The sequence below is a fragment of the Suricata suricatta genome, chromosome 8 (assembly GCF_006229205.1).
Source record: "Suricata suricatta isolate VVHF042 chromosome 8, meerkat_22Aug2017_6uvM2_HiC, whole genome shotgun sequence".
NCBI lineage: Eukaryota > Metazoa > Chordata > Mammalia > Carnivora > Herpestidae > Suricata > Suricata suricatta.
This window is the reverse complement of record NC_043707.1, coordinates 91,923,658-91,935,762: the sequence shown is the minus strand read 5'-3', so window position 1 is coordinate 91,935,762 and position 12,105 is coordinate 91,923,658. Positions and strand designations below refer to the sequence as shown.

At 39.2% G+C, this 12,105-nt stretch overlaps 1 protein-coding gene across 2 annotated transcripts in view; it reads left to right on the top strand.

The window, feature by feature from the left end:
* The first annotated feature begins 10,498 nt into the window (after positions 1-10,498).
* The window catches only part of ATG4C (autophagy related 4C cysteine peptidase), a 91,637-nt gene continuing 90,030 nt past the window's right edge, over positions 10,499-12,105 (top strand). The window contains exon 1 of one of the 2 annotated variants that reach the window (XM_029949691.1): positions 10,499-10,559. The gene's annotated coding sequence lies outside the window, so the exon portion shown is untranslated. Of the gene's footprint in view, positions 10,629-12,105 lie in introns of both variants that reach the window. The other variant, XM_029949690.1, reaches the window with a different exon arrangement.

The following is a 12,105-nucleotide window of genomic DNA, read 5'->3' as shown; positions in this document are numbered from 1 at the left end:
GAGCCGAAGCCAGATACTTAACCTACTGAGCCACCCAGGTGCCTCTATCTTTTCTTCTAAGTGTTGTTTTTCATTTGTTTGTTTGCAAGAGTTATGATTATCTTACAATCATATTTTTTAGCCAACTTTTTTTTCACTTGCCATTAAAACATGAAGCACATTTCCGTGTTATTATGAACTATTCATAAACATTATATGAATCTTCCCCCAGTCCAAAGTTTGAGACCAGGATTTTGGTTCAAGTGACAAACTGCCGGTATTAGGCTCTTTCCTCTTTTTCCAGGCTCATTGAATTCTCAGTGTCCTAACACCCAAAAAAGTTAATGATTTTCTGTTAACAGAGAGAAAGATGGAGAGAAAGAGGGAGGGAGAGTGTGAGATAGAGATGGAGGGAAAGAGAGAGAGAGAGAAGGCTTTATTTGTTTGTTTATTAAATGTTTATTTATTTTGAGAGAGAGAGAATGCTTTGTTTGTTTATTAAATGTTTGTTTATTTTGAGAGAGAGAGAAATGGGAGGGGGGGTAGAGAAAGAGATGGAGAGAATCCCAAGCAGGTTCCATGCTGTTAGCACAGAGCCCGATGCAGGGCTTGATCCTACAAACTGTGGGAACATGACCCAGGCCAAAATCAAGAGTCAGATGCTTAACCAACTGAACCACCCAGATTCTCTAAGAGAGATTATATAGATTCAGAAGAATCTGAAATTGGGTCAGGCTAAACTTTAAACTAACAGAAGTAATGTTTCTGAGCAGTGTTGAACTTGCTGTCTTCCCCTGGAAAGCAGTGTAAGGTAGAAAGAAGAACATAGGGGGTGCCTGGGTGGCTCAGTTGGTTAAGCCTCCGACTTCGGCTCAGGTCAGATCTCACGTTTGTGGGTTCGAGCGCCGCGTCAGGCTCTGTGCTGACGGCTGGCTCAGAGCCTGGAGCCTGCTTCCAGTTCTGTGTTTCCTTCTCTCTCTGCCCCTCCCCCTCTCATGCTCTGTCTCTCTCTGTATCAAAAATAAATAAAAACATTTGGAAAAAAAAAAAGAAAAAGAAAGAACATAGGTTTAAAAAAAATAATTGGAAAAATAGTTAATTTTCCTAAGAATAGAAGAAAAATAAAGTAAAAAGAAAAAAACAGTGAATTTTGAGGTCATATTGACCAGAGAGTTCAAATCATCTAAAAGTTGAGAAATGTCAGACGAGTCAAAGAGTGTTATATTTACTGCCTACGGGGTTCCAGGTGCTTTAAACACAGCAGTTATGCAACTAGCTCCAGGCAAGAGGAATCACTGTTCTGTGTCCCCAGGCCTCAGAGGACTACATAGATAATACACCAACAAAAACCATACTAAATACACAAAAGTGTCTTTATAATTCTTTAACTGGTTCTCAGCACTAATTCAGTACAACCTCTTACATATATTTGTTCTCATGACTAATATTGTTTAGGCCTCAAGGAAATGATTCTCACACCCTTCATCCTGTATAGAGCAACAGTGTTAAAATGCTGTAATGGTTTTGGACTTTGCTGGTGGCAACATCAAAGATAAACTCTGCCTCAGGGTATGGAGAGGATGTGGGAGGGGGAATGCTTAGGTAAGAAAAAAAAAGATAACTTCTCAAATCCATTTCTCAGAAAGCATGGATGAAATAGATTTTTTTTTTGCAGTAGATTTTTTTTTTTCTTGAGAGACAGAGAGAGACAGCTCAAGCAGCGGAAGGTCACAGAGAGAGGGAGGTACAGAATTTGAAGCAGCCTCCAGGGTCTGAGCTAGCTGTCAGCACAGAGTCCGACACGGGGCTTGAACCCACCAACCCTGAGATCATGACCTGAGCCAAACCTGAACGCTTAACCGACTGAGCCACCCACGCACCCCAGCAGTATTGAATAGCAAAGAATCATTTCACCATAAAACTAGTCATTCACTTTCTAGCTTCAGTTCCTATTCTATTTTGTAGTTCCCAGATACTTACAAAATTAGCATTTTTGATGTTTGCAACATCAAACAACATGTTTGATGTTTAATGTTTACAACAATTGAACATGGTGACTGTGGTAGTTATTTTTAAAATGGCCTCCAATAATCCCTGCTTCCTTGTGTGTATGCCCTTTTGAAATCACCTCTCCTTGAGTGCGAGTTAGATGTACTAGATTGTTTCTAATATGTTGAATACAACAACAGCGATGCGATTTTACCTCTATGACTTTCAGGGCGCCTGGGTGGCTCAGTAGGTTAAGTTTCTGACTCTGGATTTCTGTTCAGGTCATGATCTCATGGTTTGTGGGACTGAGCTCTACATCAAGCCTGGCATCAGGCTCAGCACTGACAGTGGAGAACTTGCTTGGGATTCTCTCTCTCTCTCTCTCTCTATCCCTCTCCCACTGGTGCTTGCTTGCTTGCTCTCTCTCTCAAATTAAATAATTTAAAAAAGAAGATTCTTTTTCCTTCTGCCCCGCTCACACATACACTCTCTCTCAAATGAAAAAAAAAAAAAAAGGACTATGACTTCTATTTTGCTACCAGACTCTCTCTTGTGTTTCTTGGCTCACAGATTTTGAAGAAATAAGATACTTTGTGGGAAAGAAATGAGAGAGTCTATGACCAATAGCCAGTGAGGAATTAAGGCCCTAAGTCCAACAAAGAACTGAATACTGTCAACAACCACTGAGATGAACTTGGAAGCACATTCTTCCCCAGTCATGCCTTTAGATGGGTCCACAGACCGTGGCCATCACCTTGACTACAACCTTGATGGAAACCAGGAAGCAGAGGACACAGCCAAGTTATACCCAGATTACTAATCCCCCCAAATTGTGAAACAATAAATGTTGTTCTTTAAAACCACCAAGGAATGGGTAATTTGTAATACAGAATACCTAACACAGTGTCTATTTAACATTTCATAGTTTGAAACATTATATATTACTTGTAAGTGTGTGTGCATTTGTATATACACACCTATTATATGTAGGTCTAAACATAAAAAATACGTTTTACTTAGCATAAAAATATGATTAGTAATGTTGAACATTTTTTCATGTTCTTATTGACCACCTGTACATATTCTTTGGAGAAGTGTCTATTCAATTCCTTTGACTATCTTTTAACTGGGTTGTTGTCTTTTTATTGCTGATCTGTAAATTCTTTATATATTCTGGTTACTAGACCTTTATCAGATATATGACTTGCAATTTTTTTTTCCAGTCTGTGGACTGTGTTTTTAGTTTCTCCAGAGTGTCCTTTGATACATGAAAGTTTTTAATTTTGATGAAGTCCAATTAATTTATATTTTTTTAATTTAAAAAAAATGTTTATTTTTGAGATAGAAACAGAGCACAAGTGGGGAGGGACAGAGAGAGAGGGAGACACAGAATGTGAAGCAGCTCCAGGCTCTGAGCTGTCAGCACAGACCCCGACGCTGGGCTTGAACCCATGAGCTGAGAGGTCATGACCTGAGCTGAAGTTGGACGCTTAATCGACGGGGCCACCCAGGCTCCCCTAATTTATCTATTTTTTTTTCTTTTTTCCTTTGGTGTCATATCTAAGAAGCCACTTCCAAATCCTGGTCATGAAAATTTACCTGTACACTTTCTTCTACGAGTTTTCCTATTTTAACTTTTATATTTTGAGTTAATTTTTAAATCCGGCATGGAATATAGGTCTGTTTAGGAACCCAACTTTATTCTTTTGCCGATGGAAGCGCAGTTGCCCCATCACTATTTGTTGAAGAGACTATTATTTTGCCATTAAATGGTCTTGGCATACATTGCTTCCCCCCCCCCCCCATTTTTCTTTTCGTGGTACAATACACAGAACATAAAATTTACTGCTTTACCATTTTTAACAGATGTTTATTTATTTGAGAAAGAAGGAGAGAGCACATGTTTGTGGGAGAGGGGCAAAGTGAGAAAGAACGAGAGGAATCCCAAGCAGGCTTCATGCTGTCTGTGCAGAGCCCAACAGTGAGATCCTGAACTGCGCTGAAATCTAGAGTCAGATGCTTAACCAACTGAGCCACCCCGGTACCTCTGTTTTAATCATTTGTAAACGCAGCTGAGTAGCATTATGTACATTCATGTTGTGGTGCAGCCTCACCACCATTTATCTTTAGACTCATTTCATCTTACAAAACCAAAACTCTATACACTAAATAATAACTCATTCCTCCCTCTCCAGCCCCTGACAACCACCATTCTACTTTCTATCTCTGAACATGGCTACTCTGGTTACCCCGTGTAAGTGGAATCAGACAATATTTGTCTTTTTGTGTTGGATTATTTCACTCACTATAATGTTCTCAAGGTTCACCCAGGTTGTAACATGTATCATAATTCCATAATTTAAAAAAATTAAAAAAATTTTTTATTTATTTTTGAGACAAAGAGAAAGATACAGAGAGAAAGAGACAGAGAGAAAGAGAGAGAGAGAGAGAGAGAGAGAGAGCGAGCATGAGCAGAGGAGGGGCTGAGAGAGAAGGAGACACAGAATCTGAAGCAGGCTCCAGGGTCTGAGCTGTCAGCACAGAGCCTGATGCGGGGCTCAAACCCACGAACAGTGAGATCATGACTTGAGCCAAAGCCAGACGGTTAACTGACTGAGCCACCCATGTGCCCCAAAGATTTATGTATTTTTGAGAGAGAGAGTTGAAGTGGAAAGGCCCAGAGAGAGGGGGACCAAAGATACGAAGCAGGCCATGCACTGACAGCAGTGAGCCCAACTTAGGGCTCGAACTCACAAACCATGAGATCTTGACATGAGCGGAAGTTGGAAGCTCAAGGAAAGGACTGAGCCCCCAGGCGCCTCTCAATTTCATACTTTTTAAAGGCTGACCAATATTACATTGTATCTAGATACATTTTTCTTATTCATTCTCCCGGGGATGAACACTTGGGCTGCTTTCACCTTTTAGCTCTTGTGAAGAACGCCGCTACGACCAAAGTGTACAGAATGAGCTGCTTATTGTCAGAGAGAAAAAAACTTTTACCAGAAGCTCTCTAGCAAACATCTCATTGCCTAAAATCGTGTCACATATTCATTCCTAAACCAAGAGAAATAGGCCACAATGTTAATTAGGGTCTAAACTTTAGGCAAATCATAGTTTATGTCTCGTAGGGCTTGAGGAGGGAATAGCCCTCCTCAGAAACCCTGCCCTGTAAGGATGGTGGATTCCATTATAAAAGAGTGATGTAAGTGTGAGCAACTCAGTTATACTCCCCGCTGCTCAGAGGAGTGAGATGACACACAGGTTAAAGGGAATCTCAGGTTTATATAGAGTTTCTGTTTTGAAGCTTTGAGGCTGGCGAACATACCTCATATTCCTGTCATCCTTGGTCATCATCTTCCTTTTTCTGTTCCCACCTGTGCTTCCTTTCCTCTGACCCAATCCTCTTTCTACTCATCTCCCTCTGAAATCTTTCCATTCCTTCTTTCATGCTCTAATTTGTTAAAATCTGGTTCTCCTTACAGAATTCTTATTTCACATCCTGGTTTTAATGAATGCTGACTTTTCTCTTAATTCAGTGTCCCTGAAACTTTGTTGAATTTATGTGGGCTGGGTTTTTTTTTTTTGTCTTTTTGTTCTCATTTATTCATGCACACCAGGTCCAGAGATGAATTGAGCTTTCTCCTCATTCTGTAATCCTCTGCTCTTATGTAAACATCCTATTCCCTGAATGATTTAGAGACATTTGTATATACCATTCTCTACCCTGCCTCATTTCTGGCTTAGGAGCTTACATCTCTACGTCTCTATCTACCTGGCTCACACTAGCTCACAATCTTATCCATGCCCATGTTTTTTTCAATTGTTATTTAAAGTTAATTGCTCCTAAAGGCATATATATTCAGCACAAATCTTCCTCTTAAGCTTCATATCTGTCTCCTGGGCATAGACTTCTGACAACTCTTAAGCATTCTTCTTTTTTTAAAGATTTAATTAATTAATTAATATTTTGAGAGAGAGAGAGAGAGAGAGAGACAGTGCAAGTGAGAGAAGGGCAGAGAGAAGGAGAGAGAGAGAATCCCAAGCAGGCTCCACATTGTCAGCCCAGAGCCTGAAGCAGGACTCGAACTCACGAACTGTGAGATCATGACCTAAGACAAAATCTAAAGCTGGATGCTAAACCAACTGAGCCACTCAGGTGCCCCTATTTTTTTTTTTAATATTTTTATTTTTAAGTAGGTTTCATGCCCAGGGTGGAGCCCAACACAGGCCTTAAACTCACTACTCTGAGCTCAAGACCTGAGCCCAGATTAAGAGATAGACACTCAACTGACTGAGCCACCTGGGTGCCCCTTGAGATTTTAGTTTTAAGTAATCTGTACACACAGTGTAGGGCTTGAACTCACAATCCTGAGATCAAGAGTAGCTTGCTCTTCTGACTGAGCCAGCCAGGTGCTCTAAGCATTCCTAACTCAACATCTGGAAAATCGGGAAACCAGAAATCTGGAAGTCTTTCTTGATTCCTTCTCCTCTTCACACCTCCTCTTGGTTCTACTATCCTAATATCTCTGACCAATTATTTTTGTTCTTTCCTTATCACTATTTACTTCAGATTTCCCATTTTTTAACCTGAATTTTAACAATCTCCTAGCTGTTCTTCCCAGCCCAAATCATTCCCAATAATACTGCAACCAGCACCTCAAATGTCATTCCCTAAATGGTTCCCTATATAACCAGGTTGAAGTCCAAGATTCTTATCATAGTGCACAAACCCGTGTAGGAAATAGCCTCAGGCTGTCTTTGCAGTCTTGTACTGGACCACTCCTTCACTCTCATGTTCCAGCTATAATGAATTTCTGAATTATTCTACATTGGTTGAGCCCTTCTCTTCTGTAGTTGGTTAATTATTTTTATCATTTAAGTTATCTCAGGACTTTCTCCTCTAGGGTCCCTCAATTTGAGAGTAACTGACAATCCTTGTTCTCTTAGAACTTTGTCCATACCTCTATCATGTTTATCACACTGTATCATGGACCATAATTCTCTTATCTGAATTCTCTTCCTATTTCCAGGATTTAGCATAGTGCTGGGTGTTTGGTAGGTATAAGCTGTGAATATAGATCCTGTGCTGCATTTAAAGGTAAAAGTTTACTTTGCAGCACTTGCTGAATGTGGCTATGAAAGGAATAGAAGGATGGAATAACATTGCATTTAGAAGGGGAGCTGAGTTCACCGAAGTTGCTTTACATACTATGGGGATTCGGTGCCTGTTTATAGGTTGAGGTAGAGGGGGCAGTGAAGAAAGAGAGTTTGAAGATGTAGGAGAAGTGACAGAAATAAGGTCATTTGGGGAAGGTGAAAAGGTTTTAAGCTTTTCTCAAAATAATTTTTTAGCTTTTAGAGAACTACAAGTTATTTGTTTCATCAGGCCTGAGTTTGTTTTATCTAACGATAATATTCTTGATCAGGGATTTATGTTACACATTTACTTATTAAACAGAACTTTCATCTTTGCTTAGATCCAGAAGGGAGGTGGTAAAGAAGTATACTTGGTAGAAGTTAAGGATTAAAAATTTACTAACAAAAATCTGGAGTTGTATTACAGTCAATGCTACTAGAATGCCTGATATGCTTTCAAAGGACAGTATATGTCTGGGATATGATGACATTTTAGAAAGGTCTTGACACTTAAGATAAATGTTGTTATATATACCCATACACAGCAGTAAATGCTTTTTCATGATTTTTGAGTGTACCATTCTGATTAATCAAATATTCTGGTTTTAATACTTATTATACAATCTGAATTGCTAACTAAGAAAACGAAGCTCAGATGCTAAAAATAGCTTACATTAAAACTACATAGTATGAATACGGAGGGAGTTTCGAGGCCTCAGATATCACAGTGAACTCCCACAAACTCTTATAGAGAGTAAGTTACTCTGAACAAAGTACTGTGTTAGAGCTAAGAGGGACACAAATATATAAGATGTGGCTCCTGCCTTTTGGAATGTGTATTAGCTACTGCAGAGTTCCAATTAACTGAATGCATAAGTGATTTTTAGAAGACAACATTACACATATTTTACTTTCTGCTTTCCACTCTGATTAAGCTCTTATCTTCTTTTCATTTCCCTTTTAAATCTTTCCCAGCTATCAAAACTGTGCTTCGGAAATAGACTTTAGTGGCTAAGCAGAGTGCTTTGTCCCTAGCAGCACTCACTGTGTATTTGTTGGACTCAAATGAATATCTTGTCTGTTTTTGACTTTTGTGTGCTTGGCAATTGGCTGAATTGGAAGGTTGAATTTTAAGTCACATTTAAAAGTGAGGAGGGAGGGGCTCCTGGGTGACTCAGTTGGTTAGGTGTCTGACTTCAGCTCAGGTCATGACATCATGGTTTGTGGGTTCAAGCCCCACATGGGGCTCTGTGCTGACAGCTCAGAGCCTGGAGTCTGCTTCAGATTCTGTGTCCTGCTCTTTCTCTGCTCCTCCCACAACTCCCACTCTGTCTCTTTCTCTCTCTCTCTCTCAAAAATGAATAAACATTAAAATTGTTTTTAAATGAGGAGAGATTATTGCTGAGGATTGCAGCTGCAAGAATCTCCTTTGAAAACCTACAGTTTGTTACATAAATTATGTACTCTTTAAACTCTCTTCCACATTCATTTACACAATTGATCATTGAAACTACTTCAGAATATGTGTATCAATTATTTAGCATATTTTAAAAGCTTCCTTAATAACATCTTTAATAAGTGGATGCAATTATGTATTTACTGCAAACAGTTATGAATAACAGATAACCTAATTATAGTTTATCATTACCTCAAATCATTCCAATGGAAATGTTTCTCTCACTGCATTTGTATTGTTTTGGTGCATAAGTATGGAAAGGAGTAGATTGTTTTCTGTGATCATAGATTTTAAATATTTACTTGCTAGTGCTGCATAATTTAGCACACTAGAGTTGGAAAGCAGTTTGTATGGTAGTGGATGCCATGTCCATGTTACAGAATACAGTTACCCTCTGTGACTTCTATGTGAGGTTATAAACATGGTAAATGTTCTACTCCATTTTTCTAGCCAATTAAAATTTGTTTTGCTGTCAATCCTCAGAAAACCAATGTTAATGGTATATGTCCATTTTATTTTATAAAATTAAAATAAGTAAATAAATAAAGTTAAAATTAAACTATCATATAGTTTAAGAATTCAAGCATTGTTTCTCATGGCCTATTAGTGGACAATATAAAATATAAAATATATTCATTCTTGGTAATCCAGATCTTTATCAAAGTAACAAAAAGGCATCCAGCTTGTTCAATGCATGCTATCTGTCCTAAGAAATCAGAACAAAGTTCTGTATTTTAAAATATGATCTTGCTATATCCTTTGTGTGATTGGCTACTTGGTTGCCCTACCACATAATAGAAAATAAATAGTTCCAGTTACCTGTTTTTGTAAGAATAATAATGAATATAATCCAAACCATTAACATGTTAAAAAAGTGAAAAACATTAAAAAAACCCCTGTTTATTTATTTTTGAGACAGCACAAGCAGGGGAGGGGGGGCAGAGAGAGGGAGAACAGAGCGCTCTGTGCTGTCAGCAGAGATGTGGGGCTCGAGCTCACAAACAGTGAGCTCATGACCTGACCTCAACCGACTGAGCCACCCAGCCCCCTCAGAAGTGAAAAACATTTTAAAATTTAATTTTGAACTTTCAACTCTGCATTCTGAAAGGTTTTTTTTCCCTTGCAGGTGCATAGTCCGGTAGCACAGACTGTTAATTTTTCACTCCCAGGTCTTACTATAATTTTCTTTGCAATTCAGGAGCATGTGTGATAGTCCTTGTTCCAATGCAATCTTTCAGTACTGCAAAACGACCTAGGATTACACTTTCTAATACGTTAGTATTTCCGTCACACTCCTTATGAGTGTGGAAAAAATTTTCATTTCATAAAAAGCCTTTCGGAACCGTCCTGTGTTTCAATCCTTGAAAAATAATAGGAATCGGGAAAACGAGGGCACACATTCCTTGATATTTTGTAAGTATTTGCCTATCAGTTTCAACTATAGCTTGGCTTAGAGAACTTTCACAACAGGATAAAAGAAATTATAGGTATCATTATCAAAGTGGAGTTTGGTAGGAAGGTCTACATTATTACAAGAAATTTCGTGGCTCCTCTGAACACACATCTGGAATCGCAGAAGATCAGGTGAAAACTGAATAAAGAGGGGGCGCAGTGCATATTGGATCTTGTAGTTCCGGGCCGAAGGAGAGGACGTAGTGTGGCGTTGCATGTTGGGAGTTGAAGTACAATTGTTCAGCGGGACCTCAAACTAGGCGTAATGTGGGTTCTCTATTAGAGACATTGCTTACAGACTGATACTTTCCCTTGGCTCTGTGCTTGCCCTACTGGTGACCCAAGTGCTGCGATTGCACGGAGCGAGGGGAAAGGGATGGATGACGTGAGTGGGTCATGGGCCTGTGCACTGCTGATACTGCTACGGCCAAGCAAAGGAATTTAATGCCCCGGAAGTGGCTGAACATACTGGGTTCGAAAGGGAGACCTTTCCTCTTACTACGGTGGCCGGGAAGCTCGGGATATCTGTGGCTGCGGCGCTGAGGTCGGAGCGTATGCGTGTGTGAGGGCTGATTTTGGGGGCCGCTGCTGCTAGAACTGGAACACTTCCCGGGTTGGTGGCTCCTGCACATTTTTTTTTTTACACTTCTCCAGTTCTGTTTCGGTGAGGGGCGACTTGAGCCTAGCGGAGTCAGGAGAAGGTTGGGACTTAGTGTCTCTGGTCCCCAAATGACGAGGTTTTGGGGGGGCCTGCCATCAGTGGAGAGCCTGTGGCCAACTGTTTAGGCTTCCTGAGGGTGTTGGCACCTCCCTCATCTACTTTTTAGTGTAATTTGTCTTCTGACCCCTTGCCCTTCCTGGGCTCCAAACCGTAAGCCTTCCTGTGGGCAGCTGTTCCTCCCTTTCCTTGTGGCTTTTCTTAAGTATTTCCGATACGACCTCTTGTCCCTTAAGCTATCGCATCTGTTTAACTGTTTTCCATTAAAAAAGAAAAGAAATGAAAAAAAAATTAGATTCCCAAGATGTCAATCTTATCATTCCTAACACCTTATCTCCTTTTTGGCCTTTGTTACTGCTGCAGACGTTAACACACTCGCCTGAATATGTTAATGCCTTTCCATCCAGAAATTAACGTTCACTCACTTTATTTGGTTCTCACCCACCCTCAACTCTTCTACCTCCATCCACATCTAAGGGCTTTATAGGTTGTAGGTTCGAATACATTCTTATGATGACTGGTGAATGTAAGAGAGGACATTGGTCATCTCAGCATGACTGTTTATTCATCTTATATTTCTTAACGTTTCTTGGCTTACATTTTCATTTTGTGCTATTTTCCAAGAGGATAAGTGCTACCTTACAGTTAAAGTAGAATACTTTGTCCTACAACTTTTTGTATCTGAATGGCTTAGGTGGGATTCCCCCCTCCCCCTTCCTACTCAGAATATGTGTCCCTACTGGAATTTGCAATGATTTTGTGTCAGTTAAAAGCAGACACAGTGGAGTGCTCTTTCCTTCTTGCTTGCTTGTAATTTGTAACTAGATTATAAGTCATTGAAAGTACCCAGAGGGGTTGGAAAAGCTTTGAAAGGTAAAGTCTATATATGTTCCAATTTATAAATTAATAAAGCTTGTCTGCTGAACAAGGAAGATTCTAATTCTAAGAGTTTCTAATTGGCCCAATAATCTGATATTATGTTGAATTATTAAGTTCATTCTCTGTAAAATTTGGGGAACTGTTTAAAGTTAATAAGTAGCCAATATAAGGAATTGTATAGTTCAGTAAAAAAAAGTTAAAAACCATTTAATTGATACTCTTTATGTAAAATAGAATGCAAATATGTTGAAAAGTTTATTTATTGTAATTGTTTATGGTATATTTTTACATATTTTTATAAGTCTGGTAAAACAGCATTGTATACTATTCATTAATGTTTTGTAGACAAATTATTGTACTTCCTGGTTTTATGGGGACTGTGTAACTCAGATAAGTTTGCAGCTTTTCTTTTATTCTGATTATTGCGCTATGGAAATCCTAATTGTAAAACTTTGTTCTTCTTTAAGCATTCACATACAATCTGTACATGTCA